The 12657-nt window shown below is 39.3% G+C and overlaps 1 protein-coding gene across 3 annotated transcripts in view; it reads left to right on the top strand.

The window, feature by feature from the left end:
• SEMA5A (semaphorin 5A) overlaps window positions 1-12657 on the top strand; it is a 427518-nt gene that overhangs the window by 104062 nt on the left and 310799 nt on the right. For all 3 annotated transcript variants that reach the window (XM_081053769.1, XM_081053771.1, XM_081053770.1), the window contains one exon: window positions 973-1067. The gene's annotated coding sequence lies outside the window, so the exon portion shown is untranslated. The remainder of the gene's footprint in view (window positions 1-972; window positions 1068-12657) is intronic.

The raw sequence follows: 12657 nt of genomic DNA on the forward strand, positions 1-12657 counted from the left end.
CATATGTTAAATCAGATGAGGAGATTGTGTGGCTTTACTTGGTTTTAGTAAAGCAAATCTTTTTTTTTTTTTTGGTTTATAATTCTTTTTCCCCATAAAATGTCATATTATACATCAAAGAAATTAATATGTAAATGAAAATACATACTCAGGTTTGTGGTAGAGTTTATTCTATACCTTTTGCCTTTATCTCCTATTTTAAAAATGCTTTACTTAAGGTACTTGTGGGGACAGAGTCCCAAAGAGCCGTTTCCAGGCTCTCGACCTCACGTGGACAGGTGCTGGCTCAGGTTGTAGATGGCCATCAGCTGTGACTAAGCTGGCCATCAGCTGTAACCAGTTAGCCATTAGCCACAAATATGACTGCTGTGACTACGTTAGGGGGTTGGTTGGTTGGCAGAGAAGCGGATTGTGCATTGTGTGGAGCCTGGTTCCTGTATCTCCAACTCAGCTGTCAGCGAGACTATAGTGGTATGAATCCTCCATCCATGGCTCCGTGGGTGTTCCTTTTTGGCTTTGCCATATCCTGCGTTCTTATGCGGGGAGAGGGACCAGAGACCCTGCATGACAGTACTGTATTCCCAAAAAGGCATAAAAGAGCCGTCCTAAAATGGGTAAATTCATACAAGCAATCTGACTTTGATGTTCAAGCTGCCTAATTAAGGTGATTTAAATGGGTTTGAAATGATGGTCCTTTCTGTTGTTTCCTGAGATTTGTTTTCATATGTTAACCCCATTCGAATTTTTATTTCTCTTTTTCTGAAGAAAGAAATCCTTGGGTGCATGTGATATTAAGCCAGGACTATTCCATTTGCGATTTCCAAGCTGTCCTGTGTCACTTTAAGTTTTACATTGCCAAAGCGGCTTACTCTGGTTGTGCAGGACGCTACTGGGACTTTCTAGAATTGATAAGCAATGACCACAGCATCATTTAAACTGGGTTAATAGGATCTTTTCTTTTCTTTTCTGCAGTGTTGGTGTATGGGAGTTAGGCTTGAGTGTGCAGATGGCTACTGCTCCTTTGCGTGATACATGATCGAAGAAACACTCCACCCTTTTCCTCCTTGGTAAGTCAGACATCTAAGTGGGAAGTGAAGACACCAACAATTTTATAGATTCACATACTGTGATAGCTTATGAGCTTCTCTTATCTCTGCTGTTAAAAATGGCAGTGAATGGGCAAACCGTCAGAAAGACAAATCTTTACAGCAAAACAATGTTGGGCTAACCCCTCTGTGAAATCACACAGGAATCCCCAGACGGCGCATTGACACAGCATTTCTAGCCCAAAGTGACTATCCAGCTGGCTTCAGTTTGTTTTGCACCTTCATACACACTACTTCTTATTAGGGCAAGCACGCAGTTTTTTTGGGCCATCCAAAAATTATGTTACACAAAAGTGTTCTGGCATCATATCTCCCTCTTTTGTTACAAGCAAACACAGATGTTTATAAGAGTCAAGTTTGAACAAGATTAACATACTTAAATCATGGAATAACATGGGGTCACCCTTTGCCTCATATATCAAATGAGGTAAATTATTTTTTTTTGGATTGTACTTTTTTTTGTTTTACAAAAGAATAATGTGACACCTTCAGGCCTATTTGACTCTGCTCTACTGGTTACCAAAAAGATGGGCGAAGAAAAACCAATTAATCTGTGTTTCTTTAAGGAGTTTAGGGAGGGAACTACTTCATTCATTCATGCATTTATTCATGCCTGCATTCATGCATTCATAGAAATAAATAATTGTAGAAAGCTCACGAACCTGATGTAGTAGGACTTTTGGAGATAGGCCTTTCTCAAGAGCCACTGGATCCTACACACTTGTTTCAGGAGTAATGGAAAAATGTTCTTCACTTTAATAACAATGATATAAAAAATAAAATTATGATTATGAAAGAAATGGAAAGGTATATATGGTACCTTATTAACTGGTAAAAAGAAATTGCAGAATAATATATTTAATATAATTCCATTTATCTTAGAAACACACACACACACACACAAACACACGAACACATGAGCTCTACACAAAAGTCATGTGTGTTATAACATCTAGCAGAACATATGTCAATACGTGCCAAATTGTAAATAGCTCATCTCTGCAATTGAAGATGTTGGCACGTCATGAGCCGTATAGTCACTGTCTAAAATTTTCCATTTTAAAATTTGCAATTTGAAAGCATGAATTAAAAAATGGATTAAAGTAGTGAATAGCGAATGCTCATTGTGGAAAATATGTACAAGAAGGGGAAAATTCACCCAGAATGTCAGCAAAGGCATTGCAAAGGCAACTGCTGTTAGCGTTTAACATAATGAACTGCCAGCGTTTCAGCTGGTGCTGCTGTGCTGACAGGAATTCTGTTTTGTGGTATTTGTTGTTCACTTGTACATATATTATGGACACAGGTTCATCACTTGCTTATACATGCTGAGCAGTTGTGTTTTAGGATAAAGATTTAGCCTGTCATTTTTAGTGACGTCAGAAGTACTAAAGCTGTGGGCTCCACCCCTTCTTCCTGTCCTATTGTCCAGTCAGCCTGATGGACTGTCTCCGTGAGGTGATGTGGAAAAGTGCGTGCAGATCTGATCTGTTGTGTCATATGCATTTCACTGCGCGTTAGCGAAGTTCACTGACAGGATGGCCTGCTCCCATTATCCACATTAGGATGCATTGGCATTCCCATTGTGGAACTGGGGAAACCTTGCTTTGTTTCCTCTATTCTCCTCCGTATGGGGTTTGGGCCTTTTACCCTCATTTGTTTAGCTGAGCGTCTGCCAAGTATGTTGTTGTCCTGAAGGTTGCTGACTCCTGTAAATATTTGTGAATCACAGATGTGTGGGGAAGTTCAGAACCCTTTTTATTCCTTCTTTTTAAGTGGGGCTGGGAATGGCGTACGTGCACTGTTCATTCTCAGATGCCCTTTAGAGGGGCAGTTGTGTGTGAGGTTAAAAACTTGGATTTGAAGATTTACAGTGTATAGGAGGAAACGGCCCTTTTGATTAAGCTGTGCATAAGAGCTTTATTTGGCAGAACTTTCGTAAGGGTATAAAAATGACCTTGGGTTTTTTGGGTTTCATGGGACTTGGGGTTTTCCGACATTGTGGTTTCCAGATCAGAATACTGGAGAGGTTTCTAGCTGCAGGGCTACAAACCTAATCAGTTCATGTTTTATCTGCTGGAGCTTTTCATGTGGTTTTCATGCGTGTTTGTGTCTCTTTGAGCCTTCCAGGCCAGAAAGGGATCAGAGTATTTTTGCTTCATTTGCTTTTGCTTAAAGCTTGGACAGTAACCACTGTTGGTTAAACCAAAGCAGAAAAAGCAAAGGTTGGAAAGATGGTCAGGAGATTCTGGGAAGTAAATACCACCGTATTTTCATCTGACCATATCTAAGAATAGTGAACAAATCTTACATTTCCAGTGTGGAGGAATTAGGTGGCATGTAAGTTATTTACCATAGGTCAGATTATTCTGGTTGTAACTGTCCTAATTACAGCTTAGAGGCCATATACCTTTGAGACCTGTTCCTCCTCCTTCCATAGCAAGCTACCTTCTTGCTATAGTGATGGCTTGAAGACGAGGTACTTGCCCAAGCTGGCCATCACATATCCCATCTGGTGGCCACCCTGGTTCATTCTAGTTGAGGATATGTCTCCAGCTTGGACACTGATATCCTATTCCTTCTCTTCTACCCAACGATGATACCTCACAATTAAGTTGCACTTCCTCTGTGTCTCCACACTCCCATACATGTCCCCCAAGTGACAATTTAAAGTTGAATTCCTTGTAGTATTTCTTGTGTGTGCATAGTCTTTCCTCTTCAGAATATGAGGCTGTTGACTTGATTGAGTTCGTCTTCCCGGTAATAACAGTCTGGCACGTGGTAAGAGCTGGGTGTGTGTGTACTAGGTACTGCAGTGATTTCTACTGAGATTTTGTAAAACATAGGTTCTCTAATGTCCCTTAAAAGGGTGATAAAAATGTGCTCCTCTAGCCTTCTGATTGTGCTACATTTGATTTAAGATGTTTATTTTATGATTTTTCCCCCAATAATGACATAATTATATTTGCTGTATCCATTATAGACTGTCCCCATATTGTCCAGGTGAGCACAGTCCCTCTACTGCTTTCCTGGGTAGTTGTGCCTGTCGTCTGTACGATTGAATGTCATTTCTGGTGTATCAGACAGGAAAGAGTGCGATCTTTGCCCACCCAGTCTCTGTCTCCCTGCTGGCTGGCTGTAAGTTGTGCAGAGAACTGCAGAGGAAGGCAAGATTTATCAAGTGGCACATAGACCAAGACCCATGCACCCTCCTCTCCACTGCAGGATCAGATGTCAGCTCCTTCCTGGCATTTAACATTTCTTAAGTGGAGCATTTGGACCTACTGTCATGTCAGAGCGGAATTTCGTCAGTCATCTTCCAGGAATACATATTATGAAACGTAAAACTAGCAGAGAGTAGCATGACCGTCAGGTCGTGAGACTGAGTCAAGCTCAGAACCCTGAAGTCGTAGTTCCTGTAAATTAGTTATCTTGTATGTACATGTTCGAAAAGCAGCATTGATGTGTCTTCAGGGAGTCCCTGCTGTGCTGGGAGCACAATCCTGGGGCACTTGGCTATGCAGGTACAGATAGAGCTAGATAGACACACTCGTAGGAAGGTGTAAATGTAGCTAATGATAGATATAGATGATAGATATTGATATTGATAATGATAGATATTGATAGCTATATATAGATAGATAGAAATGTAGATAAAAATAGAGAGATAAAGCTATAGATAATATAGATATGATGTAGCTATTGACAGGTATAGATAGATATATAGATATAGATATATATGGGTAGAGGTAGAGATAGACATACTCATAGGGAGATATAAATGGAGGTAATGATAGATACAGATATAGATGATATGAATATAGATATGATATTGCTAGGTATATATAGATAGACATAAATATAGATAGCGATGAGAGATAAAAATATGGATAAAGATGATATAGATATAGATGATATTCATTGGTATATATAGATAGATATAGATAGATATATTGGTATATATAGAAATATGGATAGAAATAGATAAAGATATAGCTATAGATGATATAGGTATAGATATGATATAGATGTTGATAGTTATAGACAGATGCAAATACAGAGATGGAGATGAAGATAAACATCGATATAGATGCACTCATAGTTACGGATATGGATATAGACACAGACAGACATAAATGCAGATGCTGATACAGATATACAGACGTAGGCGTACAGACATACAGGTGTATAGATATAGACCTGGATGATGTACACATAGACACAGAGAGCACTATTTTGGGGACTTACGAAGGTCACTAGAGCAGATTTACAGTCAATGAAATAAATGTCTAACACAGTGTGCTAAAGCCCAGCGTTGTGGCTTAATGATGAATTTCTGGTAAATTATTTGTCAGCTGCTGAGGATCCACATGACAGGAAAAGATCACAGCTCTGCCACACCTTTAAAATACGTGATCTTTCACTGACTTGGTGCTATAAGCCCATGTGAGCACGTGTGTCCACACACACACCCTCACACACACGCACACGGTTTTCAGTGAGGTGTGGACAGTTGCCCACATTTCTCATCAGCCATTTCTGAACACATACCTGAGTCGTGCTGATGACTATTCATGGCTGTGAGCGGCAGGTAGGAGGCATCCAGAGACGGGTCACATAGTAGATGCTATCCACAGGCCAGTCACATAGTAGGCGCCAAGCAGGATGGAACAACCCCATGAAGCATGTGCACGAAAACTTTCTGTATCAGTGCTCATTCTAAATGTTATCACTGAACAGAGCATCTTTTTAGTAGGCAGATCCAGTTCTTTTCTGCCAAGTAACTATGACTTTTCTCTATTTTTCTGGAATTTCCTCCTTAATTCAAGTTGATGTTTAGTTATATGCTAACTTGATCATTCTACTGCCATATTTTCTATGGAGCTGATTACATTTCTTTTTATAACTTTCTATTATATGTACTGTGTCATGCTCTTTTAAGATTATTTCATAATCCAGGTGTAGAAAAGGTCTGTGTGAAGGTCTTAGAAGTTTCTTCTGGAATGTCATCATAATAGCAATAATGAAAAAGAGAAACACGATGGTCTAGCTTTGTTCTGTGATTATAATGTGAAGTGTCTTGTATAAATTCTAACTTTGACTCTTATTTTCTTGTTCAAGTTCTGTCTTTATGGCAGAGCGTTTCCAAAGCAACTTTTGTTTTTTTAAGCAAATACTAAATGGTCAGATACACCTACTACTAAGATTACTAACTACGGGCACATATATAAATTCTAACTTTGACTCTTATTTTCTTGTTCAAGTTCTGTCTTTATGGCAGAGCGTTTCCAAAGCAACTTTTGTTTTTTTAAGCAAATACTAAATGGTCAGATACACCTACTACTAAGATTACTAACTACGGGCACATGGTTGTGAAGACATTATTGATTTGGAGTAGCTTCTTCTTTTTCTTAATGTCGGCCAGTTCCCCATGCCTAGTGTAGAGTGGACATCTCCTGGGTCACCGCCACCTGCCCGCATTAGTCACCCTTGTTTGGATCTGAAGGAGGACTGGGACCAGTTCACCAGTGGTGGTCACTTAACATGTCGCAGTGACAATGGAGATTTAATAAAGATCTTCCAACATTTCATTTTACAAAACGTTTTATAAATGTAAGATGCCATTCTGGTAATAATAACCTGGTAATAATTCCTAATAGTAGCTCAAATGATTTGAACACTCCCTGTGTCCCAGGCACTGGTGTAACTGTTTTACTTGTGTAATTGCATCTTCTCCACAACCATACAAAGCTGGTTCTACTACCGTATTTCCCTGAAAATAGATCTAGCTGAACACTCAGCTCTAATGAGTCTTTTGCAGCAAAAGTTAATATAAGACCTGGTCTTATTTTACTATAATATAAGACTGGGTATAATGTAGTATAATGTAATATAATATAATATAATATAAAATAACAATATAATACCAGGTCTTATATTAATTTTTGCTCCAAAAGACTCATTAGAGCTGATTGCCCAGCGAGGGCTTATTTTGGGAAACATGGTATTATTCCCAGTTTAGACGTGAGTAAAGCAAGGCATGGAGAGGTTAAGAAACTTGCCAAAGTCACTGAGGTCACCTGGAGGGCCAAGCCCAGTGGATAACATACAACTTCTTAATCCATTGTGTGTTTTATCCCCTTTGTTTTCTAAGGTCACCAAGGGAGCTCCCATGGCAGAATATTATCAAAAGAATTATAAAGCAATAGAACCCATCTACTCAAATGTTATTGCAAAATAAAGCAGCTATAGGTTTCTGTAAATAGAGTGTTGGTTTTATTTCACTGAGCTAGCAAATATTTTGAGGGTTGCAACCCACTTTCACTGTAATTTCCTTGCTTAAAACACCAGATTGATGGTTCATTCAAACAAAAATCCCTCATGGACAAACATCTGTATAAACAAATGGTGCCTCTGAAGCATCATTTTCTGTACATGGAGGTCATCACCGACTAGCGGGCATCACAGTTCATGTCTGATTGGAAACCATGTTCCTATTACTGACGAAGCACACCACTTTTCTTGAAAATTGCAAGGAACAGTGACTAGGAGAAATATCCTCTATCCACCATCCCATCTCCCCCAACAGGTATTTCTTGAACACCTACCGTGTTGAGACTTTAGTAATTGGAGGTAGGCTGGCAAACAAGACAGGCTCCCGGTTCTCATGGAGCATACATTTTAGGTGGGAGAACTAGACCATAACAGTAATCACATCACGGGAAATAAGAAAAAGTATCATGTAAGTGCTATGCCAAGAATTCAGGTAGGGTCATGTGACAGAGAGGATAGTGAGTACAGTGGGAAAGGGGACAGTGGTATGAAGTGAGACCGCAGTTGTGGGCAAGAATGGAAGCGTGTAGGGCTTTGAACTTGGGTGTTCATTATGGGTGTTGGGAAGCTTTTGGAGAAGCAGTGGTGGGACAGGATTTGTTTGCAGTTTTAAATTGTCACTCGAGTTGTCATGGTTACCATTGGGGAAATGGATTGTAGGGTAGCAAGATGGGAAGCAGGAAGAGAAGTTCGTCATAGGTGACTGGACTTGGTGGAGATGAAGAAAACTGGATATATTTGGAATATTTTTGGCAGAGTCAGTGGTATTCTGATGGCCTGGGCATTGTGGGAGAGACAAAGCAAATTCAAGAAAAAAATTTTAAATTTTGGACTTGAGAAAATTGGTGGCAGGTGGACCATTCACCAAGACAGAAGTCCTGGGGAGATGCAGGTTTTGGAGGGAAAAACGAGAATTCTCCTAGGGTCATGTCAGTTTTGAGTTGCCAGCTTTCATTTCTCATCTAGGCAGGTGGGTAGCCAGTTACAGATGTGAGTGTGGGCTACGTGGGAGTGACTGGAACCAGAGGTAGGTATTTGGGAGTCGTCACCATGTTGACAGTAGTTACAGCCCAGGGCCTCTCTTGTAGGATTGACTATAGGGAGCAATAGCGTGACTCAGACAGAACTTCGGCCCTGTGATGTTTGAGGAGGGTGTTGCGAGAGCCCTCCATAATATTTAACTTTATGCTATAGTGCTTAGACACTTCAGAAGTTATCTTAAAAGTGACAAAAAGTCCCAAAGGTAATTCTACCCTTGAGAGACTTTGTTCAACATCTTAGCAGCAAAATTCCCCACTGTTGTAAGATGCCATTCTGGTTATAAGGAATAAGGTCAGATTCTTACAATGAAGTGTGTGATGAGAGTTCTTTGCAGCCTTTAGTTAGCTTCTTTTCTTCCCATTGGCAATTTAGGCTCCTGTTGTTCTCAAAAGCAACTCTTCCCAGTTGAGTGTTAGGAGGCACTGGGCAAATAAGGCATGAGTTTCAATGATCTAACCCGTTTTCCTTGTTACCAGAATGCTACTTTCTGACATAAACATTTGCCCTAGTGTTTTCTTGTCCTGCTCTGTACTCTTACAATGACAATTATTTATGTATTCTTTTCCAGGGACCTTGGGCTGGTGAACATGTAGCATTTGAGAGGCCTGCTGAGTATTTTTGCCAGTGTATTATTTCACGTTCTCAGTGCAGTTCTGGCAGCAGTCAGCGTACTTGCTGACTGAATGAATCTGTGGTCATTTGCTATGTGCTGGGTAAGACAGTCTGTGACACACTTAATAATAACACAGCGCATAGTGATACAGGCCAGAGGGTCACTCAGCATTTGATTCCCTGCAAGGAGTTTAGTGAGCGCCACTTGCATTGTGACACCTTTTGTACAAGTATCAAAGCTGTGAAGTTCAGGATGTCACCAGAGTTTTATCAGTGGCTTGGACCTTTGATTTTCTATCAGAGTAACGTGTTTGGCCTATTAATGTAGAGTTGAAGGTTTACATTTCTCAGTTAGTTGGCAGTTAGTTAGGCAGTTAGTTAGCTGCCTATTAAGATTTCCTGAGGCAGGGGTGGCCAGTTAGCTCAGTTGGTTAGAGCGTGATGCTAAAAAAAAAAAAAAAAAAAAAAAAAAAAAAAAAAAAAAATTCCTGAGGCAGATGGATTCTATTGTAAAGTAGGATATAGGGCTGTATGCTGAGAAGTAAATGGGTTTCAGCATCCAGAATCCACACAGAGGCCTTTGCAAAAGGGACGTGTATAATTTGTAAAGCACAGTGATGGAGCACTTGTTAAAATAGATGAACTGAACTAAAGAATAAGTTATTTTTTCAGTGGATTATTTCATTGGTAGAATGCCAATATAGACACTAGTTTATAAATAATCTAAAAGATCTCATTTAAAAAAAATCACTTTATTGAGGTCTGATTGACATGAAAAACTATACATATTTGATGCATAGTTCTTGATGAGTCTGGGGATAAGAAATGTACCTTGAAACCGCCAACACCACCATCAAAGACGTGGACGTATCCATCACCCCCGTTTCCTCTTGCCTTCATGATAATTATTATTTGTGTTTGCTAATAATATTTAACCTAAGATCTGCCCTCATAGAAAATATAAGTATTCAATACAGTATTGTTATTAGCTACAGGAACTATGGTGTATAGTAGATCCCATTTTTAAAATCCGTGGTATTTTCAGAGATTCAGCATCACCTCCCAAGAATGCCATTTTGAGCAAGTCATTTGGGGTCACTCACCTAAGTGGCGATCAGCCTGAATTTATCGTTATGTGACCCCCCTGCTCTGCTGCACAGGTGTTCAGATCTCAGGTGACACCTGTATGCCGGTGTCTCTGCAGCTCACTAAGGGCAGTAAAATGTAAAGGTGGGATGTACCTCAACTGATCAGGGCTTTTAACCATTGCATGCAAGTGGTCTGTGAGACTCAGAGAATATACCACCCATGATTATAATATGATTTAACAGTGGTTCCAGATGTTCAGATGGAGTCAGTGAGGTCAAAGGGGATTCCATTATCATTTTCAAAGACTAGTATTATTCCCGCATTTCTGGGCTTAGAAACACTATAAAACATCTTCTTTAGTGTTGATACCAACAATAATCTGATACAGTTCAACTAGATAAAAAAGCCAGCAACACCGAAAGATCTTGGTAGGATCAGGTAGAACAATGAATATTTTTCCCTGCCTCTTTACCACCTACTGCAAAGGCCTATGACTTTATTACTTGCAAAATTCTGGAAGATGTTACCTGGATAACAGAAACTCTCGAGGAAAATGGAAGGAACCCATTTTCTGGTGGACTGCATCCTACTGCATCTTTACCTCTCAAGGGGACACAGACACTGATGCCACATATCATTTTTAAAGAAACAGAGAGTTGTCAGCTCTTCCCTCCAAAACCAGTCCATTCATATGTACAACTGCAAGATTCTTGATTGTCCTGATGTTGGAGACAGTTCCCGATCTGAGCGTATCACACAGCGTCTCAGCAGGTGTTCTGGTCATGGAACCCATCCTAGGGACAGTACAGAGTAGCATTTGTGGCTGAAAACTCCCCAAACAAACACTGCCCAGATTTAAGAATTATGGACAGTGACACCTTAGTAACGCCCACCTCCAGGGGTAGGACCAGTCACGTTACTGAGTTTATGTGCGATCCCATTGGTCTCAGCCAGGGAAGCGTAAAAACGCCATTTGTGTCAATGGTGAAGAATGCATTTTTGGAATTGTAGGTTTATTATACTGGATTCTTTCCAAGTTTATATTTTAGTGAATTTTTTCGTCTTAATTTGAGTAGTTGCAGACTGATTTTTCTGTTGATTCCGTTCTCTTTTTTGGCATCGTAAGGGCTAGAATGTAATTTGATTGTTATTAAAAATGAAAGCCCTCAACACTAAATGATATAAATAATCTTAACAAGTACTAGATAAGGACAGCAGTTGCAATGCCTGTGATAGACATAAGGTTAATATCTCCAATATACAAAAAGCTATATACATTGATTAAAAGTTCAGTATATGAGAAAATGGATAAAGAGATGAATAGGCAATTCAGATAAGAGTAAATTTGGATCTCCAGTAAGAAGATGAAATGATATTCCATCTACTACTATTAGGATAATGCAAATGAAATATTATTCTTCTGACTGGCAAAAAGAAAACACTTAAATTGCTGGTAAGGATTCTGATAAAAGGGGATCTTACCCATTCCTGATGAATACGGATATTGTTTACATTTTGACAAAATAGTCTACAATCCCTGTTAAAAAATGTATAAACTTTGACCCAGCAGTAACACTTCTGAGAATCTAGATTATACAATTAAAAACACCAACATACATATATAAAGGTATGAATATTGGGTTTTATGGTAGCATTGCTTTCACTGTCTCCCGAAAACCCTCAAAAAATTACTTCACATGTTGAGTATGTATTAATAGATTATACATTATGTATCAATAGATTATAGATTATGTTTTAATTAGGGTACAATTCAGGCATTTAAAGATAACTTTAAATCACACCTGGCTACCTTGGAGAGATTTTCATACTTATTTTTGTGTTTCCCTGAAAATAAGACCTAGCTGGACCCATCAGCTCTAATGCATCTTTTGGAGCAAAAATTAATATAAGACCCAGTATATATTATATTATATTATATTATATTATACACTTGGTCTAATATTATATTAAAATAAGACCCGGTCTTATATTAATTTTTGCTCCAAAAGACACATTAGAGCTGATGGTCTGGCTAGGTCTTATTTTTGGGAAAACACGGTATTCAGTGAAAAGAATAGATCCCATTTTTTAAAGCAGAAAGACCCTAGTCCCTCCAGTCTGTATACCTGTGTTTGTTTGTGACTCCATGAACATGGAGAAAGATCTAGAAGGGTGGTTACTAGAATGCTAACAATGGTTATGTGGGTAGGGGGAGAAGCAACTTCTAAGAAAGGACCCTGCAATAGTCATTGAACTTGCAAAGTAGGAAGATTTGGGTATCTGCTGGCCATGAACTCTAACCTTATTGCTCTGGGCATAGCAGAGTTCCAGTTGTAAGTAAGGTCATCAGAACATTTCTATTCCTTTAAAGGGCTTAAAATAACTCCTGTAAGTAATATAGGCTCTTCCCTAGCCCCAGTCTTAGGTCTGGGATCCTTTCTGGCTGTCTTCTGATAACATCCATTTTCCTTTCAAA

This window comes from Rhinolophus hipposideros, assembly GCF_964194185.1.
Source record: "Rhinolophus hipposideros genome assembly, chromosome: 7".
NCBI lineage: Eukaryota > Metazoa > Chordata > Mammalia > Chiroptera > Rhinolophidae > Rhinolophus > Rhinolophus hipposideros.